Raw genomic sequence first — 12660 nt, 5'->3', positions numbered from 1 at the left:
CTCACTTAAATGCTTTCAAACTCTCTCTCTCTCTCTTGGCTCTATGTTGTTTTCTCACAATATTTGTGCAATATATTCTGAAGATTTAATACACAAAATTATCAATTTAAAGTCATATAAAGCAAACCCACACCTAACCACACCACACACACACTTGACCGAAAAATGTCAGAAATGAAGCTACTTAAGCTGTGGCAGCTTCTGAAGCTTGAAGTTGGTTTAACCGCACACAGAAACGCACACGCACACAAACAGCAGTAGTGTGTAGTAGTAGTCACAGCTCTCTGTGATTAGCCAAAGGTTAGGCATAACAACAGCAACAGCTCTAAAGGACGAAGGAACATTAAATGTGCGAGCAGCCCATAGATAGATTAATGAATTCATTCCCTGAATATATTTTCTATACATGTTTAAAATTTAATTTCAAGTGCACAGCCAGAATGGGCAACGGGCGGCGGAATCGTCTCTTAAAGTTCTCTTCAAGCGGCGCTGCAAAGTATGCAACACTTTTTCAGCTGGAATTTGTCCTGTTTCTTTTGCTGCGTGGGTGGGTTGGGTGGGTGGTTGGGTTGCCAGGCAATTGTTGCGCCACCAGAGACAGAAAACCCAACAACAGAACAGCGGAGGGCGTAAAGCGGCGCCACAAGAGCTGCGCGCAAGTGGCAAAGCGGGGTGGAACGGACGGCAGAAGGAAGAAGGAAGAAGGAAGAACATGTAACGGCAATGGGAAGCAAACAAAATAAGAAAGAAAAAAAACCAACAAAAAAAAAGCGAGGCACGAAAATTTGGGCACGCATTTTAAAATTTTAATGCGAGACGCACAGCAGCAGCAGCAAAAGCAACACACGAAGAGGAGCCAGCGTCACGCTGGCTAAGCAGTACAAGAAGCAGTGCTGGAGGAGAAGGAGATTGAAGCAGTGCCCGAGAGGGGTAATAAGCAGTGCTGGAGGAGAAGGAGATTGAAGCAGTGCCCGAGAGGGGGAATAAGCAGTGCTGGAGGAGAAGGAGAATGAAGCAGTGCCCGAGAGGGGGAAGAGGATGAAGCAGTGCGGGTGAGAAGGAGATAAAGCCTCAGGGGAAAACAGTTAAAGCCGAAACTTTAGAAGTTGGCAGGAAAAAAAAGGGAAAGTAAAGTGCCCAAAAAGGTGCAAAATCTGCTGAAAACTTAAATGGAAAACCAACGCAGAGTTGAAAGCAATCCATGGAGCATCGAAACAAGTTTCATTCTATTCTTCACCCGAGTCATGAAATGTACTCCCCTTCCCGGGAGAGGGTACGGGGTGGCGAAAAAAAAAAGTACCGTAACGAAAGCGCGACATGGTACGCTGATAAAAATGACAATTGATGGGCGTACGTGTGCCCATTGGGGCGTGGGCAATTGCTGAGTTATGTTTTATGACAAATGGGTTCTGCGTGATGCTAGGGGGGGGGGAGGGAGTACGGCAGCAGGCGCTGGGCTGCTGCTGTGTGTTAGTGGACGTTATAGCACACCCACCAATTGCCACAGAGATATAGTGGCTAGAAGGCAAACACACGCCCAAATTAAGGCTTAAAAGAAAACTTGCGCAAGAAAACTTGCCTAGAAATGAAAGGGAAGAGCCAATTTGCTAGCGTACAATGAAATCATTTGAATAAATTCTTGCTTTAATTTTAATTTAAGACTTGCCTTTAAAAACTTCTCCATAAATATTTCAGGGGCATTTCCCTAATGCTCACAAAATTGTGATTTGCTTACGTTTTTATTTGCCAATTTTTTTGTGTCTGTTCTTTTCTGGTTATTTCATTCATATTCAACGCTTCTATTTTTTTTTTCTTTTTTTTTTGTCGTTCTGGTTGTTGTCATCGCCTTTTGCTGTGGCAAGCATTACGTGTTCTGTTTAACTAATCAGAGCCATGACACACACACACACACGCACTGCCGCCGCTCTCGCCAGGAGACAATGGGCGAAAAAAAGCAGGAAAAAAAACGGAATATAATAAAATGAAATAAAATTTTGCGCGTGTGGCTGCTGCTGATGCATCGATGCTCTGGCCGTAAGTCGGGGCGGGGATTGTCAATCGTATGCAATTTAAATAAATTGAGTGTTTTATTGGGTTTTCAATTTGATGGCACCACAGCACAGCCACATCACCTACCGCCAACTGTTGCCCCAACCATACCATCCGTCACACTGCACCGCCAATGCCTGCTCCCTGCCTCATTGTTCCCATTAATCATCATCAATTGTGCGCGGCGGTGAGGCGATGCGTCGGCTGCTGCGGCGGTTTGCCCCTGGACAACAAGTTAGAACATTTTTCACAACCGAAACACCATTTTGCATAAGGGCGAACGGACGGACGTGCTATTGTGGGCAGCCTGTAGCCGGCTGGACGTGCAGCAATTAATGCACGCACATTAAATTCAATTTTTTGAGCGTGCCCCAAAATTAGGCAGTGTAAAATTTGCGCCAAATTATATAGGCAGGAGGATTACTCTCTCTCTCTCTCTGTGTCTCTCGATTAAGGGTTATTAGCGGAGGTGTTAAGGGATTTATAATCGATTCAATTGTGGTCGGAATGCACGAGGAGAATATTAAATGAATCAACAATTTTGCAGAGTGGCAGAAAGTGCTCAAAGAGAGAGAGAAAAGCCTTTGAGACTTGAACATTTGAATGTACAAATGATTGACAAATAGATAAGCACCAAGCACCAATCGACATAATTTAGGAGCATAAACTAAAATAAATAACACATGAAAATAATTTAAAAATAAATAAAATATGAAACTATAAAATAGTTTGATACATAATTAAAGCCTGAAAATAGTTTCAAATTAATTTAATTAATTCTTGTGTAAATATTTCCTGCTTCTTGCATTTCCCAAATATAAACTCAGAGAAGAACTCCGCTGTAGCGCCTGTGCAAGCATTTCCTTATGTGTCACGGATAAATGTATTTTATGGATCCTAGAGGAAAGGTATTGCAATATCGATCTGGCTGCCTCGTGGCAGGCGGCGGCTGTGAAATGTGGGCAACAAACGGACAAACATATAAATTTACCAATTCATTAAAACGAACAGCGAAAGCAAATTAAAATTTGTCCTGCGGCCATGTGGCTGGACATGTGCTAAAGAGTGCGGCCAGAGGCCAGTGGCATGGAGTGCTGCCTAGGCAGGACAATTGTTGCAACACTGCAACTGCAACTGCAACTGCAGCTGAAAAATAAAAACACTCGTTGACACTCGTGTGCCCACTCCCGTTTGTTTTTAATGTTGGTTTTTAATTTTTTGTCTGTTGCATGTGGCATTTCATTTTGAGTAAATAAAGTTGGTTAGTGCAAAAGGAAGCTGGAATTGCTGCACCCCCTAGGTGCTCTCTCTCTTTCAGAAAGCTCAATAATTTACACGAGTGTCCAGACAGCAATATAAAAAGTTTTGTATCATTATAAATATTTAACAATTGTGACAATGGCAGCGAGACACACACACGCACAGCTACAGGCACACACACATAAGGTGACTGACTGCCCATTGTCCTTTGTGCCGTGCGCGTCCTGCATCCTGTACTCTCTCTCTCTCTCTCTCTCTCTCTCACAGCTGTAATTTTCACACGCTTGTTTGGGCTCAACAAAAGCAGCAAAAACTACAAAGTTACAACAAAAAAAAAAAACAAAACAAATTAAAACCAGCAGAGCACAGCAAAGAAAATAGAGAAAAACTTAAAAAAAAGATCAGATGGCAATGGAAGTTTTTTATTTATGTTATTTTTATATATTTTTTTATTTCCACATCGACATCCTTTCTGTTGGGGAAAGGATCAAATGAAATAAATCCTTTTTTTGTCACGATTCAGCATAGGTTTTTTTTTGGCATGGTTTCCACATCCAAAGCTCATTACAAAATTAAGAAAGAACTTTAAAGTGCGCATTAGAAATAAATTTGCATATATGTAAATGCAAATATAAATCATTTTATCGGAGCCGATGTCTAGACTCTGGAAAAAATAGTGCGGTTTTTTTTAGTGGAAACCAAAGAGTGAGGAAATTCAAATGGTTGAAAAGGTAAATTACAATTACAAATTCCATCGAATAAATCAAATGTAGAACCTAGGATATTTATTATGAAATAAGTACTCATATTTCATGTCACAAAATGAAATGATTAAATGCCGAATGCAAAGTATAAAGTTACACAAAAACTATTTAAGGATACCGCCAACAGCTGCAAGTATTTTGTTCCACATTAATAACCCATTGAACTTTTCTATTTGCAGAGACCACAGGAAGACCCCTTGAAAATACATAAATACATACATAAATATGTACATATGTACATAAGTACATACGTGCATTTTACATCCAAATTTTTACATATTTTCTCATCCGAGTTGTAGCCAAAAATAAATAAATGTCGAGTTATAAACAAAAACGAAGAGCCCAAACATTGTTTCGACCAACCTCTGGCCGCCCGCCCGGTAAAGGGCTAAAATGGCCATGGGGGCGGGATGGGGTTTTGGGTAGGTATAAAAATGCAAAGAATTGATGCAGAATTCGAATAATTTTATGGCATATTTAAGTGTCTGCATAATTTGCTCTCGGCTTCACAGTTGCAAAAAAAAGATACGAAAGAGAAAGAAATGTTCCCCCGTTTTTATGTTCCATTGTGTGTGTGTGCTAGAGATGAGCACGTGATTGGGTTACCAAAAGCCAATTGAGAGCCGAGAGCCGAGAGCCGCTGCATGAATATCTTAGTGCTTTTTGCTTCAGGTTTCCACCCGCATTGCATTACAAGCAGGAGAATAACGGACCGCTCTGGTAGCAATCAGCTTTTGTCCGACTCATCCTTAAGCCTTTACTTGGCTCTTGTTGATTTATAATTTTTCTACACCCGATTCGTGACGTTCAGCAATCATGTTTAGCTTTGATTCTGGCATTCAAGTTGTGACAATTCCCATGGATACTCCCCCTCCGTTTTGTCTTTAAACTAAGCGATTTTCTGGCTTACCCAGTGGAAGTGGCGTGTAGTGGGAGTGCGAGTGGAAGTGACTCTTTAGTGACTCCCTTAGCATTTAGCTTTTGAGGTTTTAGTTTTGCGGCTAAAAAACTTGCATGTAAAAATGTGAGCACACATTTCACATTTTGCATCTCTAGTCTCCTGCGGTTGAGTTCGGTCGGTCTTTGCCTCTGCCGGACCCCAGACCGGAAAAAAACATTCATTTCTCTGTTCTGTTTCTATGCCTGTGGGTTTGTCTATGTGCTGGACATGTGTGTGTCTGACATGGGGCACAAAAGGTTCAACTGACTGTAAAACGCTTAAATTGATTTAAATGCAAAGTCGACCCAAGAGTCCGGCCCCCGAAATGAATGACTGAATGAATGAATGAATGACCAAATGAATGAGTGAGTGGAGTAAGTGATTGGATAGTCAACGGGCAGCAGTCCGACCACACCTCAGGGGGGCCTCCTCTCCACCACATTCATTTGGAAGAGAGTCCCGGAAGGGATGTCTTTTCGCTATTCGTAAACCAAGAAGAAGATTTTATAATGATATTCAGCAGGAAATCATGTGTCTGTCTCCGTGTGTGCTCTGTATTAAGATCGTGTGTCATTCGAAGTCGTTCCCAATGGTTTTTCGCTGGCTGATCAACCCAGGCGGTGGCAGGGATCCTGCTAGACATCCGAGTAAAACTGCTCCCGTACTCGTACTCGCAGCATTTGCGTTGAGCCACAAATTGGAATGGGAAGCTGCAATGGGAGTGGGTGCCACTCAAAAATTGTATATGCAAATGATGGCAAACAGCACGGGGGACACACGGGCAAAAGAAGAAAACGAAGAAATAAAAACCAAACAAAATTATTTTGTGTTCCTCATTTTGGTGTGCTGTTGCTTCATTCTTTGGGTCAGGTGGAGAAGTGGACAGCGAAAGCCCCGGCTGTGCGCCAGGTCACTGCCCAGCGGCCCCTGGCCCCTGGCCCCTGGCCCCAGGGGGCGGCGGCAGTGCGTACAAGTAAGGAGCTGAAACGAATAGACTTGCCATGGAGACCCTCTACTATTATTGTCCATTAGTATGTACCGCAAGTAAATGTGTATTTTATGCCTGGGCATGTAAGTGTATCCAAAACTTCGGTCAGGTTCCAGCCTTTATTTTTTTGGAGTGTTTTTTTCTTATTTGTTTTATTTTTTTGTTTGCTATGTATTCCGTGTCTCTCCAACCCGTGACTGGGCCTACGAATTGAATTATTAAGCATGTTGCTGCTGATGCTGCTGCTGCGGCGGGTCGGTGGGGGCGTGGCCCGCACTGAGAAGGACATTCGAATGCAGAAGGCAAAAGCCCGGGAGCCTGCCTTTTTCGGTGCGATTTTCTGCCCAAATGGCAGGCACAAACTTCCAGCGGCACAAACAAAATCAGAAGGAGACAGAAAAAAGCAAAACAGCAGAGAAAGAAAAGCCCCAACACAAATGATGAAGCAAGTGAAACAGTTTTCCCGAGGAATGCTGCTGCGAATTAACCAACGTGAAAAGCCCATTTGGAGCGATGTACCACGAAAAGCACGAAAAGAAAACTCTGCCTCTAATTACAAGTAAACCACTTTAAAGTTCTTTAATTTTTAATAACTTTCCACTCAGCAAAAATGAAGTAAAAGCAAAAGTAAAACGAGAAGTAAGAATTTGCACCCCAAGAAGGATACAACTCAAACGGAAAAAGTCTCGGAAAAGAGTCCCAGACGAAGGCACACGAATAACCGAAAGTTCCCTCAATGGAGAGGCAAACAAATTATTATTGACAATCTATTTGGCATAAAATAAATAATATGAATATTTTGTAAGTGGATAACTTTTCCTTACTCTTTTTCGCACACTTTCAATCGCTTTCAATTATCGATGATATCATTTTTGCCTTGCATGGATAATTCCATTAAAAATCGTTTAAAATTCTTCAAATTAATTCAATTAAATTCTGCAAAAATGAGTCCAAAAAAACGAGCGCTTTACTTATTGAATAAAAATCGATTGATCGCAAAAACTTTTGCCACACCACGGGAAACAAGTGGGAAACAGAACAAAGCAAACAAAAAACTGAAGGGAAAACTTTTGACGCTAAGAGGGACTAAATGACAATGAACCTGGGCTGCTGCTGCGGCGACTGGAACTGGGACTTTGTCCACTTCAAAACACTTTCAAGTTGACCAAAAACTATGCCCTTTTTTTTAGTCCTTCCCCACGGGGCGGCGCCTGCGGGCCCATTAAACAAAAGGGCAAAGGAGAAAAAGAACAAAAAATAAGAAGAAACGCCAACAGCCGTAAATATATAAAATAAAAATACAACAAAAAATTACAAACAACGACAAAACTTTTCTAATCTAAAAAAGCACAAAGGCAAACACCACTGAAGGCGGAGGGGGGAGGAAGGAGTGAGCTGTTGGCAAGGTGGCAAAGGGTGGGTGGCTGGTGGAGTGCGAGGCCAAGTGCAAAATAAAATTATGGCATTAAATTTTCATGTCAATTACAAACGGCGACAGAGCCAGCAGCAAGAAACAACAGCAACAAACAAACAAACAAAAAACAACAACAACAATAATAACATAAACATTCGCTCGAAGGACGAAGTTCTTGATACACTTACAGGAGCTATGACCACAAAAGGGAAGCCCACTGCAGGAATATCCTAGTGAATAATTCGCAAAACCAAAGATCGAATTAAAAAATAAATCAGTAAACGTTACAAATAAATTATACTAGTCCCAAATATCCTTCTGCCTCAAAAATCTGCCCATAGTCATGCAGCTTTCGTACCTAGAGCACAAATCTGCGAAGGGCCCCGCTTGGGTGCGGGCCGGGGCCATAATAAATGACTACCCCCACCCAGCAGCAGCAGCCACTGCCACTGCCACTGCCTCTACTCCCACCTCTACCCTGATGAAAGCAGGTGTCAAAAGCAAGTGGCACACTTGCAATTACAAGAAAAAGCAGCCAGGCAGCGGCAGCAAACAGCCACAGCCACAGAAAATGTGCTGCAAAAATGAAATTTAAATGAAAAACTCAAGAAAACTGCACAAATTATGAAATCATTTTCGCAAAAGAGAGTGGGCAAGGGCCAAGGCTTTTGCCGCAGTTGCAATGATATTTTAAGCAAGTATTTAAGCGCCCTTGGGGACACGGATTGCCACTCGAAAAGAACTCAAAATGCGAGCATAAAATCGTGGCGCTCTCTGCATTGATAACAAATATGAATATATTTGTTTTAAATAGTTTGCCGCAGTTTCACACAATTCACATTCTCTGCGTTTGCCTCTCGCTTTCTTTGCCATTTCTTTTTTTTTATTTCTAGCATCTCTCTCTCTCAGGGACTTCCTTCTGCCTTTGTCATATTTTCGGTTAATGGTTCATTCTGTTCCGTATTTGGCACATCTCTGCACCATTCACTCGCTATTCGCTCTCCATTGTAGTACTCCTCCTGCTAGCTGTGTGTGTGTGTGTGTGTGTGTGTGTTTTGCTGCCTGCTGCTTCCAGCAAAAGTTTTTGCGCTAGTTTCTTGTTTATATTCCGCACTCTTTTTTCCCCCCACTCGCACCCGGCGAAGCGGCAGGGAAGGGAATTCAAGTAGGTAAAAACAAAAACAAGAGATTCGACTGCATAGACGGCAGGAATACCCATCGGTGGATGTGTTTAAGATGGGTATTAGCTTTGTGTGTTCCTTGGTGTTATTTTTGGCTTATTATTTGCTAACGAATTGGTGCTAAGGATCTTTAGTGTTACTTTATTTTTGCTACAGCTATACACATATCAATATCCAAAGATCATCCTGCTTATGGGGATGCAGCAATATACCCTTGTACGCTCCCCACAGAACTACACGGGGGGCCTTTGGGTGGCATTGGGTAAAACTTTTTTCGACTCGCATTCGCATTCCTCTTTCTCTCTATCTATCTCTCTCTCTCTCTCTCTCTCTCTCTTTGCCTCGTTTTCGGGCACCTACTTTTGCTGTAGCCTGATGCTTTCCAGCATTTTTTCGCATTGCCGTTTATTTTCCTTTTATTTTGTTGGCCAATTTCCGGTAATTCAGTTTTATGCAGCAAACTTTTCTATTTTTCCCCACCGTCCGCTGCCTCCTCCCACTGCCGTCTGCGTTCTGCGTTCTGCCTTCTGCTTCATCTGCCATTTTCGTTTCGCATTTATAAATAAATATGTTTTCTGCTGGAAATGGAGTGAGATGGAAGCGGTGGGAGCGGTGGGGGCAAGCGGTGATCCAAGGTCATTGAGATGTGTAAAGTTTTGGGCCATTTGCAGTTCGGCGTGGCCCAAGCAGCCGGGCAACAACAAATGATGATGAACATTTTTATGTGCCTTCCGAGAGTGCGTTTCACGACTGTAAGTGTAGTCATTCCGCTCAAGTCCAAAATGGAGATTTCGGCCATATTTCTTGAGTGTTGCCGAAAGTAATCCCAAATCATGGACCGACTCCTGGCCAACTTCTGCCTGCCACTCTGCCCCATTCCCGCTTGCCGCTTATTAAGCTGTCCATTTGGCAGGTCCCACTGAAAGACAGTACGTACCCTCTTCTTCCCCCCGTGCCCTACGACTGCAAATTGACTTTGATAATTTTCACTTTCACAGCATCACACTCACAGAACGCCCACACAGCCCAGTCCACAAGCCGCTCTAAAATGCCGCCACACTCCTAATTTGATTAGAAAAGTTTTAGCTTGAAAAAAAGGTGAGAAACTGTTTGGAATGCCGCACCATTTGATACCCTAAAATAAACGGCACCATTTTGAGCAGCTAGAGCCAGAATAGTGCTTGGAAATCAGAGATTTTTTCGTTTGACTGCTTCAAATATTGGCAATATGTTTACAGATTCCCACTGTAAAGCTGATCAAGAAGGATTCATACGTATCCTTATCTCTATATCTTTCCCTCAAGAGTATGCAAAATCTTGAAGCATTTTTTTTTGTGACTTACAAAAATCAAAAAGAAAAGACAAGAAAAATGCCAAAGAGGGAAATATTTTTGGTCTGGTTTGTTGAGGTTTTTCTCTTCACTCAATCACCCATACCGTCCCACCCCCTGACCACCACCAGTCGCTCTGGCTCTGTTTTTCTGCCATTTACCCCTTGGATTCTCTCGGGTTGCTTTGTTGTGGTCTTCACTTGAAAAATTTGATTGGCAAACAAGATTTTTTTGTTTTTTTTTGTTGGTTTTGTCATTTTGGCAATTGGCTAAAAGTGTGGAGAGACCCCCCCCCACTGGTTGTATCCAAGGTTAAAGAATTTAAACTGCAATTAAATTATGAAACCAGAGACCCCACCACCATCACATTGGGGAGGAAAACTCGTATATCATGCTGGAAAAATCGACAAGTTGTGGGGGGGGGGGAAGAATCAGAAAATGTCAAATAAATGTCCTCCTAAAATCCAAAATCTCTGCTCAGTGTGTGCGACAAGAATTTGGTAGACTTCTTCTAATTGGGAAAAATTCCTCGATAAATGGCCAGGAAATTGTCACAATTTGATTGCTGCCTTTGAGGCCTGCAGTTAGAGGAGAAATGAAACGAGTTAAATATCCATTTCAATTATATTAGCAAATTAATGGAATATGCACAGGTTTCAATAATTCAATGAACAGTTTCAATCGACATTCGAGAGAACGAACACACTTTTTTAACTTCATAAAGTTTTCGTTTGATTTAGTTCGGCTTCTCTTTTGCCAAGTGATTTTCGGGTGTACATATGTGAAAGTTGTTGACCCAATTACGGAAATTATTTGCTTGAATTTTCTTTGAGAAATTAGCAAATTGAAAATAAGCTGCCGCCGTACATACATTTATGCCTTAGGAAAATTCCTAATTAACACTGCACAACCGGAATTTGCATTTTAAAACAGCTCTGAAAAGGGAAAGGAAAAACAGGCTATGGAAGATTTACCATATAAAACTTATTGATGCGATTGATTTTAATCTACGTTTAGAGTTAATGAATTCCCCTCACAAATTTCACAGATAAAGTTGGATCAAAACCAAATTTTGTGCTTAATCTATAAGGAAATGCAACGATTAAATAGTTTCAGAGAGACAAAACAAAAGTTGATCGAAATTGAAGTACATTTGAGGCACATTTTGAACAAATTTAACAAATAAATGTACTTTATTTTGATTTAAAATTCAAAATAAAATGCTACCCCGTGGGCGGATATGGTTCATTGGTGTATTCCTGTCCGTGTCAACCACACTCCCTCCGTTCCCCCTCACGCCCTCACAGCCAATCACCCATTATCGCCCATCATCTTCAGGCTGCTCCTTCGGCAGTTCCTTTTTCTATTTCTTTGGATGTCCAACGTCTTAATTGACTTGCAGCATTTTTTGCTTTGTTTTGTGTTGTACGAAAATTTCAAGTCATTTTGCATTGATTGATTGATGGATTGATTGACTGATTGGACTGGATTAGAGAGGGATACACAGAGAGTGCGAAACTCATGGGCATTTTTGGCTGCATCCAAAAAGTGCGAAAGTGAATCATGTGGAGGGAGCAACTTACCATAAAGAAATGTCCAATGTTTTGAGCGATATTTTTGTTTTTTGTTGGTTCCCTTGTTTGCTCTTTAAACGGTATAATAGGAGAAGGATTAACGGGTTGGCCTTGGCAGGCTCTCAGGGGGCCTCCTGCAGGCCACTTCGTTGTTTTTTTTTCGCCCCCCTTTTCTCCACAAACAAACTGGTTTTCTTTTGCTGGTTTATGTTGTGGCCAGTCTTGGACTTGGAAGCCTCCAAGCTGTGCCACTTCTCCCACTTCTCTCTATGAATTTCTTGACTTCTTGTTGCAGGTGCAATCGCGCGTCGGATGCTGGACCGGTTTGGACAGGAAGCTGCTGCTGCTGCTGCTGCTGCTGCTACGCACCACACAAAAAAATGTTTAATTTATTTTAATTGCGATTTTCCTTTCGGTCATTTTTTTAGCACTAAGATTGGTATTCTTTCTCTTTTTTAACAATTTATTCTCTATTTGTTGTTGTTGTTTTGTACACTCGAATTTCGCACAGGCAAAAAATAATTGGAATTATTTGATTTTCCCCAAAATAATAAATGCCAAAAATGTAGAATCCATGGGGGAAAATGTACAACACAAAATAATGTTTGATTGTTACGGTGGAGCGGTATAACGCGGCGGTGCCTTTATTTTTGGTTGGATGTTTCTTTTGTTGTTGTTGTTGCAGCGTTTCTGACTCTTATTTTTGTTGCTTTAGTTGGAGGGACTGTGTGTGTGTAAGAGAGAGAGAGAGAGAGAGAGAGAGTGGGTGAGAGATGGAGAGGGAGCGGGGCGAATGCGAGACCAGGAGCGAGCTAGACCGAGACAGATAACCCAAAAGCGAGCGCGCGACCTGTGTACGGGTTTCTGGGGTCCGACAATACCTCCGATAGTCGCTGCTGGGAACGACTGTATGCTGACACGGCGGAACACGTACTAAAAACTTGTTCCACGAAAACGCAGCAAAACCCCATTGGAGTACGACGACGATGTGGCGCTGCTGCAGTGCCAGAGTTTGTGGCAGAGACCGCGCTGCGCTGCCACTGTTAACTGTGTGGCAGAGGCACGCGCATCGGCATGCAAAACATTTGGTGTCGCAGGGAATCTGTTCCCAGCCTCAAGACTCCTCCGATTGCGGCGTCGCGTGCCTCCGCTAAAAATA

At 42.2% G+C, this 12660-nt stretch overlaps 1 protein-coding gene across 1 annotated transcript in view; it reads right to left on the bottom strand.

Moving 5' to 3' along the window:
• Positions 1-11929, bottom strand: part of LOC117590284 (irregular chiasm C-roughest protein) — a 38524-nt gene extending 26595 nt beyond the window's left edge. Inside the window, exon 1 of the mRNA XM_034282771.1 lies at positions 11511-11929. The gene's annotated coding sequence lies outside the window, so the exon portion shown is untranslated. The remainder of the gene's footprint in view (positions 1-11510) is intronic.
• Between the last annotated feature and the right edge of the window lie 731 nt (positions 11930-12660).

The sequence above is a fragment of the Drosophila guanche genome, unplaced genomic scaffold (assembly GCF_900245975.1).
Source record: "Drosophila guanche unplaced genomic scaffold, DGUA_6, whole genome shotgun sequence".
In the NCBI taxonomy this organism is placed as follows: Eukaryota; Metazoa; Arthropoda; class Insecta; order Diptera; family Drosophilidae; genus Drosophila; species Drosophila guanche.
The sequence above is the reverse complement of the archived record's forward strand: the minus strand, read 5'-3'. Positions and strand labels throughout refer to the sequence as shown.